This window comes from Thunnus thynnus, chromosome 7, assembly GCF_963924715.1.
Source record: "Thunnus thynnus chromosome 7, fThuThy2.1, whole genome shotgun sequence".
In the NCBI taxonomy this organism is placed as follows: domain Eukaryota; kingdom Metazoa; phylum Chordata; class Actinopteri; order Scombriformes; family Scombridae; genus Thunnus; species Thunnus thynnus.
Window position 1 is genome coordinate 4,306,824 of NC_089523.1, and position 14,905 is coordinate 4,321,728.

The 14,905-nt window shown below is 40.2% G+C and overlaps 1 protein-coding gene across 12 annotated transcripts in view; it reads left to right on the forward strand.

The window, feature by feature from the left end:
* phldb1b (pleckstrin homology-like domain, family B, member 1b) overlaps nucleotides 1-14,905 on the forward strand; it is a 105,059-nt gene that overhangs the window by 57,570 nt on the left and 32,584 nt on the right. The window lies entirely within an intron of this gene.

The window sequence follows — 14,905 nt, forward strand, 5'->3', positions numbered from 1 at the left end:
AGACGGCTTTACAGTCAGAACAACAAAGGACAGTCCACTTTGTACCTGCAGGTGTGTAGGGTGGAGGCAGTGTTGGTGGTTCACTGCTGGCACCAGCATGTGGCCTGTTGGGAGCAACCAGAGGGTAGCTGGTATTTACTTCTACAGCGCCAATCGTCTCTGCTAGTTGGCTTGAGCGAGGCAATGAACCACCACATCTGGTCCAGGGTTACCTTGGCTGACCTTGTGTATGTGCAGCAGCTATGTTAATATGTAACTATGGAAGGATATGTAGATGAATATATTGTAATGATGTGTTCACATTGTAGAGCTGAAACAAGTAGTCGATGGATAGATAAGTTTATTGACAGTAGTGGTTTTTTTCTAGCAAAAACTTTCAGCTTTTTAATTGTGATGATTTGTTGCTTTGTTTGGTTAGTTGATAGTAAAGTGAATATCTGGTCACCTCAGGCTTTAGGAAATGATGTCAGACATTGTTTATTATTTCCTGACATTTTATTGATCAAACATGAATTGATCATTTGAGTAAAGAAATCTTCAGATTAATCAATAATATTAGTGGCAGCACTATGGCATTGACAGTAAAATTCTCTTTGACCTTTAAGGAGAACAGAGCTTTTAAAAGTGACATCCATTCTGTCACAAGTTCATTAAAACCAGTTTTTACATCAGGTAAAGGAAATCCAAACATCTGTAAACATCTATAATCCACGTCTTGTTCATCCACTCCAGTGGTTACTTGATCTTAAACACATCTATGTATTCTATGATCTCAGAGTCCTGCTCAGGACTGAGAGGGATTTTGAGGAAGTAATTAATGAGGCAATATGTTGGTGATACTGAGACATATTAATCGTGCTGATACTGATGAACCTTGGATTCATGCTACACAGAAGTCTGATAAATGTGTTCAGATTTCTTTTGATGTTAAAACATGTCCGGTGTAATCAGCCTAATGCAGAACTTTGATCAGCTGGAAGAGTAATAATAGATATGATTTTATACAGTATGTCGTTTTGTAGGAGATTTTACTGAGGAACCTCAGTGTTTAAAAGCTGCCTCAATCAGCTTCACAAATCATTTCATCAGTATGATCATCACTGAATGTTCCTCATGAAATGTTGACTGGCTGTATGTCCTTGAGGAAGAGAATGTAACAATTGCAGTATCTCCCTGTTTGTTTGGAAGAAGAGGAGTAACCAGGCCAGTAAACCATCTCAGTGAACTGTCTGTAACTCGGCTGTCGGCTGTCTCAACTGCCGCTGACATGCGGTCTCAGGGAGCCCAGATGAGCCCATGGCAACCGCATTGTTTGTTGTTTCCTAAACTGAACGGGGGGGACGGGGACGGGGACGGGGACGGCGGTAGACATCTTGAACATGTCTGCCAGTCTGAATGAAACTGCCGAGACAAAGTCCTTTTTAAAAAAAAAGCCTTTATATGTGTTTGTGGCAGCGTGAGAAGGCATTTGTCCCGCTGGCTTGTAATTACAAAGTGGGTGTTTTTTTTTTTAAGTGTGAGACTGAGTGAAGGCAGCTCAGTTGGATAGACTGAGCTGACATGCCCCGTCTGTCTGTGTACCAGGTCATGTTCTGGTACCTCCTATAGAGGCACGGCAATAAAACAGTGTGTCGGCGGCTCCACATCCATACACTGAGACCAGTTTAACCCTTAACAGTCAAGTGGGCTGTGATAAATGCCACGAGACCAGAGAAAGAAACCAAGCGTTTTTCTTTATTTTTACTATTTTCTACATTTTCAACCAAAATATGTCTCATATTTTAGATTACTCAGAGTAATAGTAATAGTAGTAGCCACTGTTTGCCTTGATGACAGTTTTGCACACTATTTACTATCTTGACCAGCTTCATGAGGTCGTCACCTGGATGCTTTTCAATGAACAGGTGTGCCCTGTTGATAGATAAATGATCAATAGACTGAGGTTGGTTGAACACATGTTACAGACACGGAGAGTCTGTAACATGTGCGGAGAAGGAAAGGAAATTCACTGGTATATATTGTTGATGGCCTTGGGGAGCACCTTTCAGTTGTTTACAGATTCCCACCAGACCTAGACAAAGCTTTACAGAACTCTCCCTTCCACATGATATCCATATGACTCTGTCCTGCCGTTACCCGCAAGACCCTGCTGTCTAACGATGCAAGGTACAGATTTTTCTATCGCTCGTCAAAAGTTAGTCGGTGGAATTTCTCGTCTTCTTAATGTGTTTGAGACCGTCAGTTGTGTTGTGCTGAGGCAGCAAATAACCCTGTTCCAGTACTGTGGTAATCCATGTTATGACAAGAACCACTCAAATAAGTAAAGAGAAGCGACAGTCCATCATTACTTTAAGACATGAAGGTCAGTCAATCCAGAAAACTGTTGAAAAATGTTCAGAGGCTGATTGCAGATATATCCTATCTGCTTATATAGATCAGCTGATAAGTAGCAAAAAATATCTTTGTACAGAAATGCCAAAAATATGATTGCGAGGTGTTACTATTATAGTTTGTCCACCAGACAGTACATATCTTAGTCACAGTTCATTTAAAAACCAATTAAATCGTCATATATAGTTTTGTAAATGTATTTAGAAATGACAAAATGTTTTTAAGCAGATTTTTTTTGGCCTGTGTTTGACAGTCAAAAGTGCAGAGAGACATGAAACATGACATGCAACAACACGCAAGGTCTGCAGCTGGAATTGAACTGTGGACTTTGCAGTTATCAGGTATTCATCTCAACCAGTAAGCTCTCACATATTGGTATGAGGATCAGTCTCAAACATCCAGTACTGGTTTAGCTCTGGTTAGGAGTTTTTGCTCTCACCGCAGTTATGGAAAGATGAAGTGAAACCAGAACTCTGAGTTCTTTTCAGTCAGAATCGCATTGACTTTAGCACAGTTACTAAAAACAACAACAACATACAACCTCACTTAACAGTATATCATGTTTTACTCCATGTTTCTACGGGGATGGCATATTTAAAAAATGATATATTGTTTTTATGTAATATTTCTGTTTGTAGACGCCGTTAACAAACATGTCAGCAGCTGTACAGGACAGAGAGCGCTGAGTGATGATTACAATATAACAAACGCTGCTGGAAGAACTTTCTACTATTCTCAAGTGTAATAAAAGTGATAAAAGGTTGAAATTCTGATAACAGTGCTGTAAAGGATACTAATTTATCTTTGAATGTGGATCGTAAACACCTGAAACACATTTTCAGGAATCATAATGTAAGAAACTAGTGAAACAGCTGCTGGTCACATCTGGACTTTGACTCTATCTATAAGCATGCGGAATACTTTCACTTTTATTTTCTTTACACATTTAATTCATTCAGCTGTTCAGTGTTTTTGGTAATTAGCTGTTATTTTAAAGACAGTATAGCAACCACTGAAGGTGTGCGGAGAGTTAAACTGCTCTTGACATGACATAAAATACAGGGTACCTGCTCCTCTTGTACACGTATTAGCCTTCGAATACCCTAATCAGTCAAACCCTGAGAGGTTATTAGCCACAACAACAACCTTTGGACCAGTTCAACTACAGGCATAAAGGAAAATATTGACATTAGATATGTGCAAATAGCTCTTAGCATATAAGGTCAAGAACACATTCATGTCAGGTAAATAAGAAAGGCATACAGGGACCAGCGAGGGCCGCCTGAGACAGCAGATTCCTCAGCAGCCTGTTATGTTATTATATTTTTCCAACGCAGAAACTCGCAGCTCTTTGAGGAGGCAGGGCGTGGAGCTGCAGGGCTGTAATTAGTCACAGTTGACTCACTGTCATGACAGATTTTTCTTGCCCCAGAGCGTCCGCGTTTAAATCATTTCACACACAGCCTGCTACTCATTCACACAACTGATTACCAAAAAACAAAGTTATGTGAAGAGAGAATCTCAGAGAAGTTTGTTCAGAGGAAAAAAAAAAGAGTCTTATTGTGAAATGAGCAGGAGTACACAGCTCAGAGGCAGCAGCAGGCTGCAGGGAGACTGCAGCTGCACTCATACGCTCATACACTGATTTATCGGAATGACAATGGACTTTTTGCTAAGTTATGATGCAGTTCTGTTACACTGTATAGTTGATTGATACCTCATTGGCAGTGTAGTATTTAACCTGAGGCGTTTACAGTGTGGCATTCAGGTGTTTTTAATCTAACAAGGTGAAATCTTTAAAAAAGGACTGAATACTTTTTTATGAAATACAATGTAAGCAACATTTTTATTTTAAGAACAGCCTCTGTCCAGTCTTATTGGTACAGTTATGAATATTTGAACACCCTGTCCACTTAAAAGTTATTTATAAATATTAATTATTAAAATGTTGAACTTGAAAGTTCATTCTTGACCTTGGAAACAGTAGTTTGACAAAAACATCTTGACTTAAGTTCCACTTATCCACTTCCACATGTCACATTCTTCATCATTTGATGCCATTGGCTTGGTTGCCATGGGGATGCTCAGGTATCATCATAAGACCTAAGTATGGTACTTTGGTCATATGATAGCAGGTGGTCATATACTGGGGAGAGTTCTCGGTCTTCACATGTGACATTTGGTTGAAAGTAGTAATTGGAACTTGACTTAAGATTTCTGTTTATATTTATTTGAATGTATTAATATTTCAGGCTTTAAATTCAGCTATTTTCTGTGAAAAATTTAAGCCTCAAGCTCAAGCAGAGATAATCCTGATCAGGATTATTTTTTCAAACTTCGGTGCTTTCCCTCCAGACTGTAGTACTCCACGTGACGAGCAAACTGAACTTCTACAGTCAAATCTGTGAAGTACTCCTTTTAAAAAAAAGATCACAGCCTTTATCCGCCTTTAAACATCCTCAAAAGTGAAGTGATACGGCTGCCAAACGACAGAGAAAACTAGCTAAACAACATTTAATTAGGCTAAATCATGTTTTCCTTTGGAGCCTGGAGGTAAGCGCTCTCTAATGGACGGTCTGCAGGGAAGACTGTTTTCCCGTGTCCATCCGATCCAAGCTGTCCAGCCTGGCACTCCTCGCTCCACATGGCCGTCTGACTGACACGCTGTCTTGGCAAACACACTTGGCATATGAACAGAGTTGCAGCATGCTTAGTCTGTGGCAGACACACACACACACGTGAACACACCGTTCTTCTGTGCACCACAGATGAGCTCATCTTTTCTGTGACGTTAGTTAGGATTACAGCATTGTTTTTAATGAGGGGACCTCGTCACTCTTCTAACATATTGGATTAAACCGGTATGGGCCTCTTTTTCTGTTTTGTAGCAAAACATACTTCACCTGCAAAACATTTCAGCTGCTAAAAGCCACAAAGCTTCTCTCTCAACCCAGAATAGCAAATGACAAAGATGCTAGAATAGTTTTGCATTTGCTTCTTTTGAGTTCGAGAGAGTAACACAGTATCTTTCTGCAAGTAGCATCTGTTTGATCTCCGCTCTAATTAGCTGGCTAGACTTGATTGTTTGGTGCTGGCTGGAGTGGGGGGACTCTGAGCCAAAGTCCTGTGGAGGAGGAGATCTGTTGTTTCAGTCCTTACTGGTAACTGCTGCTGGAGGTCGGTATAAGTCACAGATAGCTTAATGTATCTTTTATAAAGGCCTGCATACGTCAGATACAGAATGCTTTTTCTTTTGTGGCATTGCCCTTGAAATATCAGGGTTGGGCCTCCAGTTCTGGATATTTCGCCTCAGGCAGATTGAATGTAGCGGTCATTTAGCAGGAGGTTCAACTCTGGCCTTCATCATCATCATACACCACCAACCACCTGAACCAGTCTTGCCCCGTCCCGTCTGTCTGTCTTATTCCTTGTGTCTGCTCTGCTCCCTGTCATTTTCCAGCCCAGTAGGATGTCACAAATGTTGGCTGTGCGTGACAGGGACAGAAGTCTCTCCTGCATGGTTGGCATCTTTGCCACTGTCCATGAGGATTAGCAGACCAAATATACCCTCACACTGTCAAATGGAATACCACATGTGTATACCAGCATCTTGCAGAACATAACCAAATATATCCAGCTACTGCGGGACACCAAACCTGCCCACCTAGGCAGCCAAATATATCCAGTACCTACACTGCAGAAACCCTCTGACTGTGTCTGTATCCACGCTGAAGGGGGAGTTTTGGCACAACTGCAGTCAAGTTTACTGTAATTTAGGGCAGAGAGAGAAAGAAAAAGAGAAAAAGGAAGCAGTAAATATTTAGAGGACAGAATCAGCCTTCCCATCTGCATGTTTGTGTCAGCGGTTTAGGCAGATTATTATGATTTGGAACACTATGGTTGAAAACTAAGCAAGACAGAGAAACAGGAAAAGAGAGACGGGCTCGGACAGATAAGACAGCGGAGGAGACTCTATGGCTCTTTATCTGGGACAGCGATAAATCTGTTTCTCTGCCCGTCCAAAGGAAAGCTGCAGTAATCCAGTCTTGAGACAGCACCAACAAATATGCCACGTGTGGATTTTCCCCACTGAAAACAAATGCCAGATTAGGATGCATCATGTCACTTGACACAGTATTTCTTTTATACAATTGGTTTTGCTGATTTGTCATGTTTTTTAATACTATATGTTCTGTCACAGCTACAGAGGCGCAATCTGCTGTTTGGTGATCTCTCCACTAGAGGGGGTTGTCTAACTGTTCCGTAGAACAGTGGAAATTCACCCCCACACTGATAATGGCAATGTCTCTAATTGCATTGAAAAGGTTATCAGAGAATAAATGAGCCATAATATTAGAAACGCCTCCTAAACATGTCCAGTTTGTCATACGTGTAATTCCTCATGGACCATTTTATAAGCAGATTGTAAATTATTGTGTTTTTGGTAATATATTGCTTGGAAATTATAGAGACCCAAAGTGTTCACTATTAAATTAATAAATAAATAAATAAATAATCAATAATATGAACAAATACAGACAAAATATATTATAGAACAATGACATTTTGAAATAATCAAAAAAAATCTTGGCTTGATAGAAAGTGGCTTCATGAAAAAATAAATAAATAAAGATGATCTGCAATAAACTTTTATTGTGGAAATATAGAGGATGGAACACCTTATAATTAATAAGCCGGGTTGAACAAATATATTGTGTATTATTTCACTATTTTATGGTTATTTATTTAGAAGTCTGTAGTCTTTAGAAGTCTTCATTATTCATTGGGTCTCCATAGGAAACAAAGTTCACAGGGCATCATAAACACCATAAGCATATTAAGACTGAACAGACATGATTGTAATTGGAGCATAAAATGTAAAAACATCAAATTTGAGGGTATGAAAAATGTATTGTCATGCCATTAAAATAATAGTTTGACATTTTGGGGAAATCCACTTATTTGCTTTCTTCCTGAGAAGTTACTTAGTTTGATACCACTCTCATATCTCTGTTAAATATAAAGCTTGAGCCAGGAGACGGTTAGCTTAGCTTGCAAATGGGGAAACAGCTAGCCTGGCTCTTAACCCCACGTAAAATCACAACTTGTTTTTAGAGATTAAACAAATGAGATATAACATGTTCATTTGTTAGCTGAGACTTTGTTTTAAGACACTTGAAAAATTGTGAACCCATCCTTTAACTTCTTGATTAAAAGAATTGGTAGTTATCTAACAAATGGTAGTTAGTAAGCTAAAGTTGTTCCTTATTATTGCTGTTCAAATGAGTTTTAAACTACTAACTCACATTTTATCAATGTGAACATTGCAACACCTTTTACCATGCTGTGTACATGGCTTCCCTTAGCTTATACTGAGTGTTAGCAAACTATAATACCAGTAAATTGAATATAATTGTCTGCAGGTCTATGTTTATATGCTTTCACTTGATGGTTAATGCATTACAAAGCACTTCATATGGTTACATGTATTTGCTGAAGTTAGACTGTGGACAAATGTGCAGTAAACTTTAAGTTTAATAGTACTTCAAAGCTTGTTTGATCCTTGTTATCTACACCTAGAATTTTTCACATGTAATTATACCTTTTGCCTGGATTGAACCCAACACCCTATTTCAAGTGAAGTGAAAGCAGTGCATTATAAAGTTGGTGTATAAAGTTAGCCCTGTTCCTTTTCTTAGAACCAGCCAGCAAGCCACCTCCCGCTCTAGGAGGTCCCTACACATTATGATCAGTAACTCTGCCCCCACTCACTCAGATTCCTCACCACCTCTCACAAGACCTGGGTAGAGGGGGGGTAGGGGGTGTAGGCTGTTCTCCATCCGTCCCAAAGTAGAACAGCCAGTTGTGAAATCACTTTACAGTAGGAGCCAGTGTAGAAGCGCAGCTCTGTGGACTGAGACGCAAGGCAGCAACATCTTCCAGTCCTGTCACACACAGTTGTAGGGTACAGTGTGTGCGTTATGGACCGGTATCATGTGCTGAGTGGTAGCAGGACTGTACCGGCACTGACACGAGACCAGAGCAGGGAGCAGGCCTTGGTGTATCTGCTCGCTTTGGGAAAAGAGAAGCCAGGCTTTCTCAACAACGTGGCCTCACTTGTGAAGGTAACTGATGCTGCTGCTAATATTAACAAAGCTCTGACCGTCGTTGCTCTCGGACTGGATTTAAATAGACTGTGGATGTTCCTGTGGTGGGTCTTTAGTTTTGATCTGGATTGCCTTACCTACATGTGATGCTGTGGTTTACATTAACAAGGGGGGCTTTCAGGCCTTTAGGCTGCTTTCTTACTGGGAAGTTTTTATGACCTGAGCTTGAGAAATATGTTACATGTACTGCAGGTGAAATGACATAACCTGCAGAGTGTGGAAATCTCAGTTGTGTAGTAAACCTGACAGGCGGGTAGAAACTTGTACGTTAACGTTTCACTTGCTGTGCTGTACTTTTGTGTTTTGTGATTATTACCAAATGTTAGCATGCTAACATGTGTAAGATAATGTAAGATAATGACGGTGGTCAATTACCTGCTAAACAACGTTAGGATTGTCACTGTAAGCATATTAGCATGCTGATGTTAGCATTTTGCTCAGATAACTGCTAAGCACACCCTCACAGAACTGCTAGCATGGCTGTAGACTCTTAGTCATGTTTAGCAATAAATTACTTAAATGATTAATTGATTCATGTGCTTGTTGTTGAGTAACTTTCTGTAGATACATCAATTAAAAGAGTACTCCACCGATTTAGCATTGCGCTTCTATAAAGGACCAGTGTGTAAGATTTATGCCATCTAGTGGTGAGGTTGTAGGTTGCAACAAACTGAATGCACCTCCCCCTTCCCTTCCAAGCGTGTAGGAGAACCTACGGTGGCCACGAAACTTGTGAAAAATGTTAAAGGCCCTCTGTAGAGCCAGTGTTTGGTTTGACCGTTCTGGGCTACTGTAGAAACATGGCGCTGCAACACGGCAGGCTCTGTAGAAGAGGACCCACTCTGTAGTAGATATAAAGGGCACATTCTAAGGTAACGAAAACACAACAATTCTTATTTTCAGGTGATTATACATTAATTAAAACATACTTATGAATGTTATATTCCATTTCTGCCAAGTCCTTTCTGCTAGATGCCACTAAATTCTACACACTGCACCTATAACATGGTTGGACTCGTTGTCGGACATGGTCTTTTTTATTCCGCTCATTCCTCTTCCTTGTTTAAAACTTGGAGCTTACTTTACCCACAGTGCAACTCAACCATTGACAGGTTGGTTCCAATATTTGGAATTGTTGCGGCTAATTTAGCCTCAGGCTACTAACCTCCAGCAGAGATGAGGAGCGGGCCACAGAGGTCTGGTAAGCTCACTTCTTTGTCCCAACCGACACTGACTCAAATTACATCACTTGAGGCAATTAATCAGACTTTGTGCAGCTTCCTCTGGACTGAAAAGGAATTGATGGAGTTCTCCTTTAATCAACCAAAGCTCTGAAAGCTAGAAGCTGTTATTTTGTTACATAAACCAACTGTTTAAGCAAAACAGAATTCAACAATAAAATTTTGATTAATGATGTCTAGAAACTTTTTGGGAATAGTAAGCAATATTTTTCTTAAATATTGTCAAATTTACTATATGCAGACAGTTTAATAATGATACATCATAATTTACATAGAAGTCCTTGGAAGGAAACGTTGCTGTTGAGCTCCAGGCAGCTGTGTGCATCCTTGCTTGGTACTGTTGTTTACTTTGGCTGGTATGCTCACTAAATCTCCTCTGGCTAAACACTATCTCATGGATATACTTTACAGTGCAGTGGTTGACTACTGTACCAACCAGTACTAGCTGCTATTGACTTATACTTTTTGGGAGGATATTGATATTTAATCTCATAACTTCGTGTGCACAGCAATTTGTTTAACTTAAGAGAGCTGATGTAACTGGCTGTACATCTTGCAGTCTTGCTCTTATCTGTATCCTATAATAATAATCAAGCCATAAGCCCGCTTATTATCCCCAGCAGTGTTTAGAGAATGTGAAAATACGACTCTCATCTAGCCTTTAATCATGTATCTAGTCTTTGATGTTCTCATTTCTATGCTGGAAGTGTTTGACATGATAACTGGAACCCAGTCTTCACTTGAGAATTGACTCCAGGGCTTGGATCCCAGTTGAAGAGGCTTCGGCTGTTTAAATGCCAGCCACCCCCACCAGGAGCAACAACTCCATAGTTTCATCTTGAGATCAGTGCCAACGACATCAACATGGAGGACCACCAGCTTATTATCCAGAGAGGTTTGCTGCCGCTGGAGAGCCTGCTTGTCCTATCCCCTGCCTGGCTTTGATTCATGTGTGTTCCACAGGCAGTGGAAAAAGAAAGCAGCAGCATGAAGTAAAATAAAAATGTCTCTTGTTAGGATCATCTGTTTGTTCCTCCTCTGGGACCTGAACATGATGAACCCTCCAAGGATCCGAGTCTGATCATGAATGGGGTTTGTTTTGCAGACTGTTAGGCAGACGGCGAGTATGAATCTTTCCCTGCCTGCAGATATATGTAGAAAATAAGGCTTTGTTGAACTTTCCCGGTTTACTCTGGATATACTATGTGTGTGAGATTTGTTTACGCCTGTGACGTACAGTAGGTGAAGGCGGCAAAGAAGAATACGACTGTGCACTAAAAAAGTAACTGGTGTGATCAAAGGTACACAGACGGGGAATTGCCCCGGGTGCTCAGGGAGGAGGAGGGGAAGAGGAGGGGGAAACATTAAAGGGCATGAGAGAAAACAGGAGACACCGACTCTCAGGGGAGAGAAGGAGACATGAGGAAGAGATGCTGACTGCTGGGAGGATGAAAATAAAAGAAGAGAGTAAAGTGAGGAGAGCTTACTGACTAAATGAGGAAACTGACAGTGAGATGTAGGATGTCACATTAGAAAACTCTCCACAGCACATATGAGTATAAATGAATGGATTATTATAGAAAATGTTAACATAACAGCTGTTGCATCCAATACTACAAAGAGGAGACAGAAGTGAACTTAATAATATGAGTTTAAAGCAAAACTGTGTCTTTTGAAGGAAGAAATAACACTTTCCGCCTTTTACAAATTACATGTTGAGTTCCTAAGCACTAAAATACACCCTTTCCAGATTCAAGACTGTCAGAGGTTTTGCTGCTACATTCATATTTGGTCTGGTATGAGCAGTCACTTATGGTGGCTAATATTAGCAAAGTTTAGATAGATATTGCTGCTTAACTGCCATGACAGAGTTTGTGCTTGTTGACTTTTGACACTATTTTTTAGCTTCACAGATTTTTCAGTGGTTTAAGCAAAAAATTAAAACAAATAGTAAATGCATCGTACCTCACCACAAGACATGTTTGTTTTTTCCTGTTTGTGGTCCTCTTCCACCCGCTCTCAAATAGGTCCCTTAATGAGGGCATCTTTAAAATAGGGGGTCTCAAGCTATTGGCATGGGGAGCAGTATCAGACTCCCAGGAAAATACCCTATGCCCTTCCATGTTTAGAATTTATAGCTAAATCGAAGTTTTACTGTTTCCCAGTTTAGTTTTCCCCCATTTTTTAATTTTAGAGTAATCATTGACTTCAAACATCGAACATTAAAATTGGCTTTTTATTTCACATGTAATCAGTAGCAAGCTGTACTTAATTGTGCCACTTGTCAACAACACAATCACTTCAGCCATGAGCAACAGCACTCTGATTAACTACGGGGCACCTGCCACCAAAATGTCTCCTTTACGCCTAGAGAACAGAGGATCATCAGCAGCTTCAAACTCAAAATGTGGCGTTACAAGGCGTTGTCAAACCCAGTTGTCATGAGAGCCACCCACTAGGTGAGACGTGGTCGGCTGTGGAATGTGTGGACCGGTGTCTGGGGGAGGATGCAGGCTGGGGTTGGGAGAACTCTGGGAACCAGGCATTCCTCCATAACCCCATGGTCGTCTGGATGTATCACCCCCTCCCATCTGATAGACACAGAGTCTAGAGGACTTTCACCCTGTACCAGGGCTTTTCATGAAAACTCACATTTATGGGATTTGCACTAGCTGTACACAAGCCCACTGTTGCAGCTAGAATAACCTACTGTAAGGTTTTATTGCTTTGTTTTTTGAAGTTGTCTGTTAAAGGAAACTTTGGGAATTCATGGATTTTGAGACACATTTCAGGTAATTTTATAGGAAATATTTGTCAGTTTCTCTTTGCCAATTTGCTCTGGTATATATTAAGCACTCAGTCCATGTTAAACTCTGTGCAGATAGCTGGCATTAGTCATCAAGGAGATGGTTATTAAATATCACTACAGTTTATGACTACAGTGCTTCTCAGGAGGTGTTTAGCAAACATGGCTGAACTAAGCTGTGTGTGTTTGTGTGTGTATCACATTGTTGGTGGTTTCAGACTTGTGACTTGGCTTTTCCCTTAATGCCCTGGTGACACAGCAGGACTCACAGAGGCTGTTTTAACTGTGAACAGATACAGATCCGCTTGGTACAGATCAGCTTACTGTAGACAATAACACTAAATTTTTTTGTCAGGTGGAATGAGACACTCTTAAATCAAGAGTTGATGTAGTTGACGTGGTACTCAGTTACCAAAGTAGCAAAAAAAGACATTTGACCTGATTATTATCCTAGTAAATTTCAGATAGACATGACTAAATTCTTTATTTTGGACCATTTCTATTTAATAGCATTTGTGTTAAGATAACGTTAACTTGTAAGCTAGCTAAATATGGTCTTGATATAAATATGTCTCATTTATGAAATACCGTAGCTAATGTATCTAGCTAGATGTATTAGATTAGTTGCAGTGGCAATAACGCATCACTGTGATATATTAATATTATCACTTACATAATTTGCTTTGTCAAGTTAGCTTGCAGTGCAGTTAGCAAGCTAGACTCTTAAGTAGGAAGGAGAAGATGGCTAATGACAATATACCAAATACCACAGTTTTTTTTAAAAGATATCACTTTCTCTTTACTTGGTAAAATTAGCCTCAGCTACGCTAATGTTAATTCTTTTGCCTGCCGCGTCATGTTTTTTTGGCTGTTTGTTTACTCTGAATTAACAGAAATAACGTAACAGTTAGTAATACACACATATTGGACTTTGTGTCCCTTAACAGCAAATTTCCATGTATCATTTTCTCTGCATTCATTGTTTCAGAATCAGGATTATGCTATATTCCCACATTTGGGAATGTCATTTTGCTTTGTAAAACCAACAGATGAAGTCAGTCATTTTACAAATTTGTGTGTGAGCTAGCCAAATGTACCACCAGTGTTTTACATGGGGCGTCTGTTGGTTCAGTAAACAGTTTGTCGTTTCATTTACCTGCCATGAAGTGTATATATACATGCACATTAATACATGCACAATGAAAACAGTTCAGATGTAATACCAGCCCATTGGTTTGAATTCAAGAAACTTCTCTAAGCAGCTGATGACTGCCTGTTGCCGTGGAGCTCTGTCACTATCACCTACAATCCTCCCAGAGGAGGGGTGGGGATGGGCGTTTGTTGTTATGGGGGTGTCATGGATGGGGGTGTAACTGGCTTCTAAAGGCCGGTATTTGTTCATCTGTCCATTGGCTAAGCTGGCTTGGTTTGCATGTGTGCCTCATTTCAAGGCCTGAGCTGCTTCTCAAAGCATCCATCATGAGAGTGAGTACACCTTGAGTCTCTTCCTTTTTCCAGGTGATTTGTCTTTGACATGTTTTAGGTTAATGTTTGGGATACTAGGGTTTAAGCAAACCAAGACCCCTTTATATTACCTCAAAAAGTTTATCAAAAGAGAAACTATGTACTGTTTTTCTGGCCATGTTTCTCAATTATTCACCAGGGCAAAATGGAAAGGCCTACATTTGCATAGCCGCATTGAACAATTGCGGAAATATCTGTTTTTCAAGGCAAAACCTCACTGTTTCCAAATGGGACATTGGAGCTTGGCATCTGGTAAAAGGTTTGGATTAACATACTGACTTCCCAGCTCTCAAAGCCTTAAGGCACCTGATAATGATGTCAACGGAGAGACCTGGAGACTTATAAACTGAAGGATTTTTTTAGTGCCTGTGGCAGCAATAACCTGAGCGTAAAAATTCCTCTGGCATTTAAAAGAGCCAAATGGGAAAACACAGAAAATACGGGATTCATACAAATCTGTCAACATGCAGTTAATTAAGAGCATAATTTGTGCACCAGTGTCAAATTTGATGCTGCGTCAAGTTGATTTATGTTGAAGCCAAACACATTTGATGGTAAAATCTGTCTCTGATCCCGCGACTCATCCATCATACAGGTTTGGTAGCCTAAAGGCTGTCTGGCAATCAAATGAGACAATGATAGTGCCGGCTTTCAATCAGTTTTCTTGACAAAAACGAGACAGACGTTCAGGATGCTGAGTGGTCTAATCTGTGTGTGTGTGTGTGCAAGCAGATGTTGAGTGGGAGGACTCATGAGTAGTTGTAGACTTGCCAGTA